We start from the raw sequence: 14,823 nt of genomic DNA, 5'->3' as shown, positions 1-14,823 counted from the left end.
TAGTGCCTCACCATTGGCCAAACCACCTGCACACTAGGGCCATTGTGAATAGGATCGCTTAGCCATGCTTCATAATTAGAAAAACGAGCAATGTGGAAATACATACCACTCAGCCAAATAAGATGTGCAATCCATTTTTAAAAGATAAAGGGATTAATTGAAACCAAAAATAGTTCGACAATATACTTGTTTATAAATTACTAGAAAATAAAATAAGTTGGCATCTCAGAATTTTTGGGAAATATAATGACTTGGAAAAGTTTAAAATAAAAACCACAACCTGTAAACAAAAAAATTACTGTAACATATTAGATACCCCTATGCAAATCATAATTATTCCATGCAGAACGAAACATCCCACCACACACGGTACTAAGGAGTATATCTTGTACATCTGCTATATATACTCCTACGAACCAAAAAGGACAAAAAAAAAAGAAAAAAGAAAAAGAAAAATAGTGTTCAAACATATATTACAACAGTAGTCACATGACTCACATGATCACATCACATGTAGTTTCACAAACGCACCTTTCAAACTAACTATATATTAATTATTCTAATATAGATATATATATAATAAACTCTAGCCAACTTGCATTAGTGATCGGTGGCCTCATTCTTCACCGCACTGCCATCATCTCCTTTGGCTTTTTTATTATCTTCTTTGTTACCCAAGCTACTTTTTCTTATTTTCTCGTCATTAATTGAAGTGAGCTCGCGGTTGGTTTGTGGAGGATTTCTTCCCGGAATGACCTTTGGCCTCGGATTTGCAGCGCATCTTGCACCCAAAATAATAATAATAATAAAAAGAATATTAAGGACGAGTGTTAGTTATTATCATGAATAATTAATATAATCCTCAAACAAACAAATAATGATTCATCATGTTAAAATAAATAATAATTATAATATAAAAAAGAAAGAAAGATCCACATAGAGAGAAGAAGATCGAAAAAGCAGAAGAAGAAAGAAAAAAAAAAAGGGCTAGGAAATGAAGCTGAATGTAAGGATCGATGAATCTGTTAATGAAGCTGAGAAAATATCCAAACCCAACTGAAATTACTGACTTACATAATCATATTTCTGCGCTGAAAGGGTTTGGAGGTGGGCATAAGGAGCAAGGTCTTGGGCATGAAGCTGCCTACCTGAGCCATTGAGCAAATCATCGTGTGAATAATACTGTAATTTGCTTAGCTCTATCTGCTCTAGAGTTTATGGACTACCCAGGTCCAAGGGTATGGTATATATAATAGATGAACTGACTTTATATAAGAGCCATGCATTTAACAAGACATTAAAAATAATTAGCCACTTTGCACGCAAAATAACAACAATTAATTAAAAATATCTCGCTCTGTGATGCCAAGTCACCTACCTCGACCACTTGCGTCTCCTTTAGTTTGACAATTTTGCTAACAGTATGAGTTAAGTTGCTACAAGGGGTACTTGTGTCGCAACGAATTCGGGTGAAAAGTGAAATGAGTATAAATAGGTAGGTATGTAACATTATTTAATAAATTAAATTTTTGAATAAGTGGGTAAGCGCTTACTCGTTACAGTTAGTATCAGAATTAGACCTAATTATTGATCCGATCAGAACTGGCTCGCTTCTAAAACTTGTCAAGAATGCAGACCAGTCACAATATGTAATTCCCCCGCCCTGAGAAAAAAGCCAGATGACTCAAGGTGCAATATAAACGTTACGAGTTCAAGTGGTAAAGAATGTTATATTAGAGATCGGCTTACTGATATAAAAAAAATAAAGAAACTGTTTTGTTTTTAAGTAAAATTGAACCCACCAGAAAATGACAAATAAAGCGGACCAGCGCATGTGGACCTAGGGGGGGCTTGAACTTTGAATTATTGAGGTGTGAATTGAAATATCTTGTCAAAGAAACGTGGTAACCGGTAAGACTAGTAGACTTGACCGGCGACTCACTCCAATGATTCAGCTCTGCTACTGTATGAAATCGACTCAAGCTGTAACACACAGCTTTAGAACTAATCATATTAATTTTTTTAAAAATAAAATAAAATTAAGTTGCATGTCTTTCCTAGTGCATCAAGACAAGTGAATATTCCAAAATCCAAATACTACTTTTTATTTATTTATTTATACATATATATATATATTTTATTTTTGCGGTTTCAGTGGATGTCATTGTTTCGGGTCTTCCTTCACAGCACATTAGCTTAAAGTAGACATAAAATAAAAAATAATAAAAGCACGTCAAGAGTCTAACACGTTTAGTTATTTTATGATGGTGGAGATAACACTATTATAATGTCATTTATCTCCAATTCAAGGTCAACAATTGAAGGGTTAATTAAATCATGCATGTAGTACAGACTGTACGTACAGTGTGAACTCCCTTTAAAAAAATAAAAAATAAATACCTCTCTTTGTGTGTGCCCTTTTTATTTCAAAAAATGTGTGCATGTTATGTATTGCATGGCATGTTTGTTTTTTCAGTTGTAATAAAAGGTTAAAAAAGAAGTAGAAAACAATAATAATAGCATAATCAGGCAAATGCAAGTTGTTGAACTTAATATGAAATCGCTCTAAAGACCTAACAAAAAATATTTATGTTACGTTTGATTGCATTAAATTGATGAATTAATTTTTATTTTAAATTCAAAATGCTAAATGATGAAATGTCCCATTTTAGTAGAGGAACTGAGGAACTAAAGCATTTTTTCTAAAAATGATAATTTATTTATTTATGTTATTAATAATAATAATAATATAATTTACCTTAGTAAAAAATACACTCACACACTTTATTTTTATAAAAAATTGAACCCTTAACTTTTTGAAAGGTGAAGAATCACTTGGGCTTCGTTTGGTCAGATAGAATCAATCGGAAAAGAAAGGAAATAGAAAATTTTAAAACTTTTTTATAATTTGGTTAGATAGAAAATTAGGGTTTTTGTAACCCATTATTTTTTCCAAAATGTTTCCTTCACAAAACACGGTTTCCTATTAAAGCATGCTTTTTTATTTAATTTTCCTATTTTACCCAACATGTTCATTTTATATTTGGAAACAATAACAATTTTTTACTACGTTTCAAATAATTGGAGTCTATTAACAACTTTATCATTGGTAAATTTTTAATTAATTTACTTTCATTCTTAGTTATTTTTCATCATATATGAATAATAGTACTTAAAAAATTCTAAATTAATTGAAAACTTTATCATTTTTTTAAATATATTTTATTACTAATTCTTTATTATTTTATAAAATAAGAATAATTTAGGTATACAAACGATATTTTCCTATCATTTTCTAGAAGAAATTTTCATTATAATCAAATACATACTAGAAAATCAATATTCTTTTTATTCACTTTACTTTTCTTTTCATTTCTTACTATTTTTATCTAATCAAACAGAACCTTAGATTACAATGATTGAATAAATTTTTTTTTTTTTTTTAATGAATGAGTGAATTGCTTGTTAACTCGAAAGTGGGCTGAGATAAAGTTAAGAGCGTGTATATGTGTCACATTGTGTTAAAATAATATCTGCATCTACAGAAACACCAATAATATAGCTTGTGCTTTTAAATATTCATCAAATTTCTTTAAACAAAAATTTAGGAATAGAAAAATTAGAACAAAAAAATAAGAGCACAACGACAATAATATTAGAATTGGCCCCACATGTCGGGCTCCAAAGGCTTTTATTTTTTTATTTTTTGCGGTAGTCGGGCTCCAAAGATTTGTCATTGTTTGCGGAGGTGGTCTAGTGGGCCCCTGAAAGGTAACGCCCTTTGAATTGTGTTTAATGATATGGGCTTTGAGAGTAAAGTGGCGTATAGTACTGGCTCAGAAACAAACGGGCAATTCTTTCCATGGGCCATAGCGGATCAGTCACTATAGAGCCCAATTCTTAACCTTTGCCCCCAGAAGCTTCCTGAGCCCCCCAAATATAAAAAAGTAGCCGTTACAACGGCGGTATATTGCTTTCTGTAATTATCATACATTACCATATGTAGATACAGCTTAGTAAATACGCAATATTACAGCTTAGTAAATACGCAATATTACCATATAATATACAGCTTAGTGAATACGCAATATTACCGTATGATATATATATAGCTTAGTGAATACGGCAACTTAGTAAATACGCAGTATTACCGCATAATATACAGATTAGTGAATACACAACATTACTGTATGATATATAGGTTAGTGAATACGCAACATTATTACCATAGCGTAGTTGCATAATAGGGATGGCAACGGGGCGGGTTTGGAGCGGTTTCCCTAAATCCCGCCCCACCCTTTTTAATTTTTGTCAAGTCCATGGTCGCCTCGAGACTCTCGACGGGTTGGATTTTCATGTTCAGCCCCGCTCCATTGGGAATACTGTACACCCATGTCTGCCCCGCTAACAAATTTTTTCTTCCACTTTTTGGAACTTAAGCTCCTGCTATTTGAATGTGGAAAGTCTGGAAATGGCACAACATAAATGAAATTATGTATCGCAACAAAAATAAAAAAAAATAACATGCACATAACATAATTCAGATAACATAATAAATAAAAATAAAAGTTTAATACAACCAAATCACAAGAAGTTCTACCATAACCAAAACAAAAGCAAATTTAATACCAAGTTTTTATATATATATATATATATATATATATATATATATATATAATATAGTTATATACTTAGTGGGGCGGGGCGGGGCCCCTAAGATATGTATACTGAACCCTTATCCGCTCCGCCCCGTGACCCGCGACGGGTACAAAATTTGTATCCATACCCCCTAATAGTATAAAAAGTATTCCCATATCCGTTATTAACGGGGCGGGACGGTAAAAATTGACATCCCTATTGCGTATTGAAAATTCTCTCTCTCACACGCAGGGAGTTGCTTGGCGAAAGTTACGAATCGCGGTAATATTTGGAGACCGAAGTGTTTTTCTGACCTGATCTCTCTCACTGTATATGTGTATATATAATTATATATTAGTATTGAAATTCAATTTGTGATAGACCTATTCTATTTGATAGGCATTGATTGACTATTGCAAATTTATTTTCTTCAAGCAATAGGGCAGGACTGATTTTATTGTTTTTTCTCAACTTGTTATTGTGATCATTATATGAATTTTTACGCTTTAGGGTTATTATATGAACTAATGAGGAATTTATGAAATTGTACGCTTTAGGGTTTGTTTGATTACATTGAAACTTGGACGGATACATTTTAATTTCTTATTTTCGTTCTTTTATTTTTTCAAACAATAACATCTTCTTTAATTAACTAATTTGTTATTATTATTATGCACCTTGTATTTAATTAAATTGCACCATTGTGGTTACTGACTGACTTCACTTTTTTCTTGTCCTGTTTTTTCTCTTTCATGTTTTGTTTGGTTGCCGAGAAAAATATGAGTCCCACCTCTTTAAAATCTGTCTTTCCCTTCTCAAAAGCGTTGGAACAATATGACACCAAGGGATGTGCAATTTTATGGCTCAGATGAGTTGATTTGTGAGAGACGAATTAAAGAAATAAAAGAAAATAATCTGTTACGCTAGTTGGTTATGATGTGGTTTTAGTTTGTGATGTGATTAGCTTCTCATGTTTTGTTGTGTTAGGGTTTACTAATTTCCCCCATACAGTGAGGGGTCCAAGTTTAAGTTACTATGAAGGTCGTGTTGGAGATTTTCGTACCTATCTTTTGTTCCGGCCATGATTGCAGGTGTGTTCTGATAACTAAAGTTTACTGTTGCTTATACCATATGTTATATGACACATTGGATTTCTAAAGTTTGTCATAGATATGATATGAATTGAGGTCATTGTATCTCATTACCGAATTTATTTATTTATTAATTTTCTATCTATAAGAGTTCCTTCTGATGGTTGTTCTTTTTGTTGGTTTCTTTTGCAGTAATGGTCAATAGTAGTAGAGTTTAATATCTAGTTTTGTGTCATTACAGTCGGCATGTAATTTTATTTCTTTGTGTATTTGGGTATGAACTTGGAATGAAGCATGTTTTGTTCTTCCATGGAAACATGAATTATGAACCGACCACATGGCCAATTTAGAATACCGAATGGGTGTCAGGCTGTCTGCCACTGATGCTTCAGTGTGGGGAAAACATATCACTGCTCTATTTTTATTTTTGTTTGTATTTTATTAAGAAAACAAATGAAATCATCATTTTTCCTAGTTGGTACTCACACACCCCTATTGATTCAATGTTTTGAAACATTGTTCAATTTTATGTCAGTGGATTTATTTTGTTTCTTTAGAGAGAAATAGTTGAACCATATGGATAGATACTATCAGGAGAGTTTAGTCTTTATCATGGATTGTTCATTTAAGCTAATCATTTCTATCTATTAATTCGCTGTAAACAAAAACGTGGAATTGAGTCCACATCGCAAAAGATGTCATAATAGTAGGTAATCATTCGAAACTTATTAATTTGCAGTAAACAAAAACGTGGAATTTGAAAGTCATAAAACCACAACTTGCTTTCATTTTCTAGGTTTTCTTTTATTAATTTATCCTTGAATGCATGATCATTTTTGGCTCTGGCCCATGTATGGAATAGGACGACTTATTTTTGGCTCTCGCCCAATCCAAGTTAAACAATGAAGTACTAGAAATAACTTTTATGGAATAGGATTTGACTTCCAAAGAACAGAATTGCTGTTAAGATAGATACGCGTAGGATACATTTATATATGTAATTTATGCCACGATCACGTTGACACCACTGGTCCGTTAATCTGAATGATATAACCTTTATTCACTAAATGGTGGGAGGTTGAGGGCTCTATGTTTTTTTATTTACCTTTCAAGGGAAATAGAAAATAGGTGACAACTTTGGGTTAGATTAAAGTTTGATTCCTCGGCACAATTGAAATTTGTTTGTGTTTTAGTTGATTTTCAATCCAACTTTCTAAATGTGAAAAATATCTTACATTCGGTTTCATTTTGTGAACCATCCAAATAGCAACACCACTTCAAATGTTGTACGTCATCTTCTTTTTCTTTTTTCCCATTCTATTTGCAATGGCATCAGAGTCTTCTAACTTCTGTTTATAAAACTTTACTAATGGAATGACAATAGATAGTAACTAATTGAGTGGAGTAGGGCCTAAACCATTTAGAACATTTATGCGAATTTCAATCCATTAACATAAATAACATAGGGGAAGTACAAAAAACTCCACTATGGTTCACATTTATTGCATCTAAACCCTTATGGTTTCTATTGTTAATTTAAATCTATATTGTATTTAAAAATGTTGCCAACAAGGGCTTGCCGTCCGTGTGCCGTTAGGAGACGTGATCGAAAATGCCCTTTCTCTCTTCCAATAATATTCTTAACGATATTCTCTCACTCTCTCTATTGTTTCTCTCTACTCCCACATCACTCTCTTGCGTCGTTATTCACCAAAACACAGAAAATTAGCGTAAATTGGGTTCCAAGATTAACATAAAATTAGATGAAAAAACTTTAATTCACAACTAGTGTGTAGAAAATTCATGGCCAATTTTCCAGTAACTATTTTGATCCCTTTTCTTTATTTATTTTATTATTTATTTTAGTTTTTCTTTTCTTTTCTTTTTCGATTCTGGGAGTCATAGACTTATAGTAACTTTAATTCACAAAGGGAATCTCAACCAACACACAGAACCATCTCATATGGCTTCTGCAACTAACCACTGTGAGATATAAATTTGTAATTGGCATATTTTGTTGTCAAAATGAGTCCGATTGAGTAATAAATTTTCAGTTTGATTTGTCAAGAATCAAGATCGAAAGCGGAATTGAAGAAGTAATTGTGTTCATGCTTCGATACACTCTGGGATGATGGGAACAATACTTTAGAGAGGTAAGAGAGTGTGAGTACACTTGGGAGGTTGAAACTTAAGGTTTTAAACAGAATTTACATTCTGCCCAACTTGAATTGGTTCAAGAATCTTGGAACAAGTTCAACATTTGAGGCTTTTTGGTATTTTTCAAGACATGCCATCTTAAACCGATTCAAGAATCAAAAGAATTCTTCGAATTTTACACTGGCCATCTTGAACCGGGTTCCACTTTCCTGAACCGGTTCAAGGCCTTCAGATTTGTTTTGGTATGGTCTGTTTTGATTCCTTTCGTGGGTAGACTTCTTTCCAAAAACCTATGCACGAAATTGACTTGGTTTCCAAGTATATTTAGGCCTTCCAAATTTTTATATAATCTCTCTTTGATTCAACATTGAGGTATGGCTTTGAGGAACAAAAATTCATTATTTTGAGAAAGCCTTTTGAGAGATATTTTTCAGAAAATCAAATCTGATTTTAGTTTTGAGAGCACACACATAAACACAAGAGTGATTTAGTAGTGTTGTTCTCTATCTCATCGGAATTGGAGCATAATTGAAGATTTAGAAATTCCGAAAAACAGATCTATTCTACAACAAATTCAAATTTGAAAAAGAAAGGTGTTTTGAAAGGGTCAAGGTGCTTTGCGAAGTGTTGGACGGGGAGTAAATATGATTTTTCTGATTTTATTTTGCAAGGTTCAAGGAGTAAGTTTGAAGTCGAGAGCTGTTGGACGAGGGAGTCGCAAAGCCAGGAGTGTTCAGCGAGTTGGGTCTTGGTAGAGTGAAGGGGTGTGAGTCTAAGTCAAAGATCAGTGTACTTTGTTTCATACATAGTGGATCTTTTTATGCTTGAGACAGCACACAAAACCTCAAGGTTTTCCAATTGGCTTCCTCGCTAAAATCTGGTGTCACTTTAACTTTACTTGCATTTATTTTTGCTTTGATTAATTTACTTTTATTTCGATAAATTTAATTTAAGCAAAAATCGGATAAAAGAACAAGTTGAACCTATTCACCCCTTTTAGGTTTTTTTAATATAAACTTCCGCATCTTATTCCGCTGCCACAACTCACAACCACCACAACATGAACAACGTCTGTCAGTTTCATCCAATCTGGCACTTCCAATCTCTCCTCTCTCCTTGCCCCCCGAAACGGCACCATCTCTGATACCGACCTCCGTTCCACACTCGAAGGTTTGTGTCTCTCCTCAACAAATTCTCTCTACCCAACTCTTTGTTGTTTGATTCCACCCAGAACTACTCGTTTTCTTCAAGACAGTCACCTTCTTCACTCAAGGGCATGTTGTCGAAGTTTGTCTACAGTGAGGGTTTCGAGTAATGAATGCTTCTGGTTCAGTCAGTGTAGAGAGAGAAAATGAAAGACGGGATTTAGAGAGAGAAATGGGTTGTCTGAATTGGGTTTTGTGCATGGGTGGGGGATGATTTAGGGGCAAGTGAAGACACATGTCTAATCTTGCCCATTTTTGTCTTTTCACATAATGCTTATGTTTTATTCTTTTTTTAATTCAGTGAGGGAGGGTATTTTATTCTTTTCAAGATTCCATCCATGGTCGACTAATGTCAGGCCCTCATTTGCACCTAAATTTTACGTGAGGGGTGTTTAGAAACAACAAGGGGTGTACCATATTCACTATAAGGGTGTTTTTCGCACTTCATCCAATAGCATATTGAAGCTTCTATCTACGTGTGGTGGCTGTGGTTTTTTGCTTCAATGTGATCACGATTCACAAGTTGTTGGAGTGGTGGTGGCTGTGGTTTTTTGCTTCAATGTGATCACGATTCACAAGTTGTTGGAGTGGTAGGTGTCCAGTTATTTGTTAACGGTCTTATTTTGCCCTTTGTTGGTGGGGCTTTGTTTGTGGATGGTCAGTGAAACACGCCTACCAATTGTAGAGCTACTTTCAAGTTTCCTGCTTTTCATCAAACATTGACTGCTCCTACCAATTTATAGAAGCCCCAATGAAAAACCTCTGACCACCCGCTGGTCTTTTAAGGTATAATGCAAAAAAAAAAAAAAAAAACGAAGAAAAAAAAGAGGTTCTCCTTGATGTTTGTGCTTGAATATAAGAAAAAGAAAAAGAAAACGTGAGAACAGAATGAGCAAACTAAAAAAAAAGAAAAGAAAAAAGGACAGAACCCTAATTTCGTCTCCTTCAACCTTTTTTATTATTATTATTATTTTTTTTTTTGATACATATAATTCCCCTCAACCTTCTCTACACATCCACCGATTGAGATTCCTGATTTAGAGAGGTTTTGAGAATTTGAGTGAATCGGGTCTAGCATTAGAGGTAGGGGTATTCTAGCCCACAATTTCTGATTTGTTCCTTTTGTGCTCTTTGTGAATAAGCATGCTTATTTCAACTCTTTTAATATTTGTATATGGGAACGACATAAATGGTATTAATCTACCATAATTCCTATTTCAACTCTTTTAAATCTATATATGTGAATGACATATATGATATTAATCTACCATAATATAAACATGCTTATTCACAAAGAGGTTCTCCTCACATCAATTGTTCGAAATTCTTAATTTAGGGAAGTTTCGGGAATCGAGTGCATCGGGCCTAACATTAGAGGTAGGGGTGTACTAATTCCTTTAACCCGTTAAAGGAGTTAATACATCCCTACCTTTAATGCTAGGGAATGTGAGTATCGTTCTTGGACTTTTATTAGAATACTCCTACCTTTAAAAGGAACAAATGACAGATAATGGTTAAAAACAATTAGAATATCCCTATCTCTAATGCAACGTGCTCCACACATCAATAGTTCGATTTTGTAATTTAGAGAAGTTTTGGGAATTGAGTGAATCGAACCTAGCACCAGAATTTCATCAACAGTTCGGATTTCGTTCTTGGACTTTTGAATGATTTTGAACATGTAGAATTTGAAAACTTGAAAAAAACAGGTTCTCCTCGGTTTTTGTGCTTGCATATAAAAGTAAAAATAAAAATAAAAATAAACAAAATGTAAGAACAATAGAATGAGAAAATAAAAGGAAAGAAAAAAGGCAGAACCCTAATTTCTTCTCTCTCATTTTCTTCTCCTTCAACCTTTTTTTTTCAATAATTCCCCACGATGTGCGATCCAGATACTTGATTTAGAGAAGTCAGGTCTAGCCTTAATGGTAGGGATATTCTAACTCTTTTAACCCACGGTCTGTGATTTGTTTCTTTTGTACTCTTTTTGAATGAGCATGCTTTTAAAATCTACCATAATAAAAACATGCTTATTCACAAAGAGTTGCTCCACACACATCAACCATTCGAAATTCCTAATTTAGAGAAGTTTCGGGAATTTAGTGAATCGGACCTAGCATTAGAAGTAGGGTGTATTAACTACTAGGGAATGTGATTTTCATTCTTGGACTTTTATTAGAATACTTCTACCTCTAAAAGGAACAAATGACAAATAATGGTTAAAAACAATTAGAATATCCCTACTCTAATGCGACGTGCTCCACATATCAACCGTTCAGAATTCATAATTTAGAGAAGTTTTGGGAATTGAGTGAATCGTACCACTAGAGATAGGGGTATTTTAATTCTTTTAACATATCGTGGGTCAAAAGTGTTAGAATATCCCTATCTGTAATGTTAGGGAATGTGATCTTCGTTCTTGGACTTTTATTAGAATATACCCTTTGCTCTAATGCTAGATCCGTTCTTGGACTTTTGAATGATCTTGAAAATGTAGAATTTGACAACTTGGTTCTCCTCGGTGTTTGTGCTTGAATATAAAAGTCAAAATAAAAATAATAAAACTAAAAGTGGGAAAAAAGAAGAAGAAGAAGGCCATAACCCTAATTTCTTCTCCTTCCAACTTTTTTTAAAGATAATTCCCCTCGATGTGGACACATCCACCGATTGAGATACCTGATTTAGAGTAGTCGGGTCTAGCATTAGAAGTAGTGATACTCCACTCTTTTAACCCATGATCTGTGATTTGTTTCTTTTGTGCTCTTTGTAACTTATTTTAACTCTTTCAATATAAGTGAACAACATATGTGATATTAATCTACTGTAATCCTATTTTAACTCTTTTAATATCTATTTATGTGAACGACATATATGCTATTAATCTGCCATAATATAAGCATGCTTATTCACAAAGAGGTGCTCCACACATCAACCATCCGAAATTCCTAATTTAGAGAAGTTTTAGGAATTGAGTGAATCGGGCCTAGCATTAGAGGTAGGGGTGTACTAACTTCTTTAACCCGTTAAAGGAGTTAATACACCCCTATTTCTAATGCCAGGGAATGTGATTTTCGTTCTTGGACTTTTATTAGAATTCCCCTACCTCTAAAAGGAACAAATGACAGATAATGGTTAAATACAGTTAGAATATCCCTACCTCTAATACGACGTGCTCCACACATCAACTATTCGGAATTCATAATTTAGAGAAGTTTTGGGAATTGAGTGAATCGGACCTAGGACTAGATGTAGGGGTAGGGGAAAGGGTATTCTAATTCTTTTAATAGATCGTGGGTCAAAAGTATTAGAATATCCCTACCTCTAATGTTAGGGAATGTGATCTTCATTCTTGGACTATTATTAGAATACCCTTCCTCTAATGCTAGACCCAACGTTAGTTCTTGGACTTTTTAATGATGTTGAAAATGTAGAATTTGACAACTTGAAAAAAATAGGTTCTCCTTGGTGTTTATGCTTGCATTAGAGGTATGGGTCTAGCATACTCTTCTAACCCACGATCTCTGATTTGTTTCTTTTGTGCTCTTTTTGAATAAGCATGCTTATTTCAACTTTTTCAATATCTATATGTGTGAACGACAAATATGATTTTGATCTGCCATAATTCCTTTTATAACTTTTTAAATATTTATATATGTGAACGACCTATATGATATTGATGTACCATAATATAAACATGCTTATTCACAAAGAGGTGCTCCACACATCAACTGTTCGAAAGTCCTAATTTAGCAAAGTTTTGGGAATTGAGTGAATCGGGCCTAGTATTAGAGGTATCGGTGCAGATCACACGATCGTGGATAGGAAAGAGATGGTATCGGTCTTTCTTAAGGTGAATCTTGCAAGGTTAACAACCAATAATTACTTTACTTAATTTTGTATGTAGTGCCAGCTGATTTTTTGTGCTCATCTGTTTTACTTAATTTTGTATATAGTGCCAGCTGAATTTTTGTGCTCATCTGTTGGCAGTCGGAGGACTTGTGATTTATATGAATTACTATGTATGGATGTATTTATACTATGACTTCAAAGATACATCATGATGCAGGGAACCGCGTGGCTTTGGTTTTGTGCAATATGTAGACCATGCTGATGGTGCAGAAGCCAAGCATCAGATGGATGGTCAAATTCTTTTGGTTGGTGAGCTTAATAAAACAGAAAGAGCCTTCAGATATGAGAACGAAGAAACGTTATAACTTATAGGTACTGGTTATTATATAATTTATACATGAATTTAGTAGCGGCCATTGCTTAGTGGCTAAATCCTGGACTTTCAAGTGTGAGTTTAAATGTTCGAGGCTAAGGGAAGGCCATCTTGTGAAATAATGGTAAAGAGATCTGCACCCTATTCGGCCTTCCCATTTATTCTGATAGTACATGGGACCAGCATTGAGTAAATGCTTTCCTTTTCTTTCTTTTTTTCGTTTTTTTCTTTTTGGTGATCTGGGCATGCATCTTCTAAGAAGAGACTATTATTATAGAATTGAAGAGTCCCTCTCTCTCTCACACGCACGCACACACGCACATGCGCGCACACAAATTTAGTACCTCCAATTCATGCTGATGTTTGATTGGTTTTTGATTTGAATGTTGTTTTTGTCAGGGGTCCATCATATTACTGGAGGAGCCTTCACCTTCGCTGCTATTCTCGATCACCATGTAGTATGAGTTCTTACTTCCCCAGCCCTTGATCATTATTCTCCTTCCCCTAGGCAAACATATTTCTCGTATTTAATCGGTTGATCTACTTATAAAAAAAGGGGTATAAAAACGGAAACATGCTATATTATTCTCTGATGTCTTAAATTCTAATACAGGTCAATTGCACCTGTATCCATGCCAGTAATCATCAGCTGTACTAGTGGTTTGGGCAGTGAGTTTACTATTGTAGTTCACTAGGGGGCCTAAATCCTTTAGAACATTTATGTAAATTTTAACCTATTAACATGAAATACCACATAACATCTTCCGTCTGTGTGGTGGCTGTGTTTTTTGCTTCATTGTGATCACAAGTTGTTGGAGTGGTTGGTGTCCGGTTATGTTAATGGCGGCTTTGTTTTTTGATTTCAATGTGATCACAAGTAGTTGGAGTAGTTGGTGTCCGGTTATGTTAATGGTCCTTTTTTTGCCCTTTGTTTTTGGGCTTTGTTCGCGGGTGGAGCGGTTTTCACATACCCATTGCAAAGCTAGTTTCAAGTTTCCAGATTTTCGTCCAATGTTGACTGTTCCTACCTATTCATAGAAACTCCAATCAAGAACCTCCAATATCTTTTCAGTGTTCTTCCCGCAGGTCAGGCAACATAGATTTTATTTTTTTTTATTTCATCTTGGCAATAAACTCTCACCATTTTGCTCCTACCAGAACTTGAACCGGTCAACTTAATACTTTAGAAATCGAGTAACCAATGCTTTTGTGTTGTCTAGTCCTGATTGATTCAGACCGCAATGGCAAGCCTTTGCGTGTCGTGAAACAACATTCCATGTCATTCATCATAGATGGTCGACACCCTACGATCTGAGGATTGTAAACTTTTCAATATATATATATATATATATATATTAATTTTTTGGAATTTTAGAACTTTCCTCTTCGTACTCAGCCCGGGTTGATTCAGCCCTCAATGGCAACAACTATAGTTTATGGTCCCTTGTCTGTCGTGAAACAACATTCCATTTCATTCATCATAAACGGTTGCCACCCCTACGATTTGAGG

The 14,823-nt window shown here is 34.3% G+C and overlaps 3 long non-coding RNA genes across 3 annotated transcripts; 2 read left to right on the top strand and 1 right to left on the bottom strand.

Moving 5' to 3' along the window:
- Window positions 1-313: 313 nt before the first annotated feature.
- On the bottom strand, window positions 314-1,708 carry LOC132293123 (uncharacterized). The gene is made up of 2 exons (XR_009477779.1): window positions 1,075-1,708; window positions 314-781 (listed from the first exon to the last, which is right to left on the bottom strand). It is a non-coding gene; the product is annotated as an uncharacterized LOC132293123 (long non-coding RNA).
- Window positions 1,709-5,351: 3,643 nt separating this feature from the next.
- On the top strand, window positions 5,352-14,109 carry LOC132293121 (uncharacterized). Its single transcript, XR_009477777.1, has 3 exons — window positions 5,352-5,729; window positions 13,158-13,312; window positions 13,713-14,109. It is a non-coding gene; the product is annotated as an uncharacterized LOC132293121 (long non-coding RNA).
- On the top strand, window positions 5,738-11,661 carry LOC132293122 (uncharacterized). Its single transcript, XR_009477778.1, has 2 exons — window positions 5,738-9,567; window positions 9,624-11,661. It is a non-coding gene; the product is annotated as an uncharacterized LOC132293122 (long non-coding RNA).
- Window positions 14,110-14,823: the final 714 nt, after the last annotated feature.

The sequence above is a fragment of the Cornus florida genome, unplaced genomic scaffold (assembly GCF_030987335.1).
Source record: "Cornus florida cultivar Cherokee Brave unplaced genomic scaffold, ASM3098733v1 CherokeeBrave_3.0.0_Hap2_Chr02, whole genome shotgun sequence".
In the NCBI taxonomy this organism is placed as follows: domain Eukaryota; kingdom Viridiplantae; phylum Streptophyta; class Magnoliopsida; order Cornales; family Cornaceae; genus Cornus; species Cornus florida.
The sequence above is the reverse complement of the archived record's forward strand: the minus strand, read 5'-3'. Positions and strand labels throughout refer to the sequence as shown.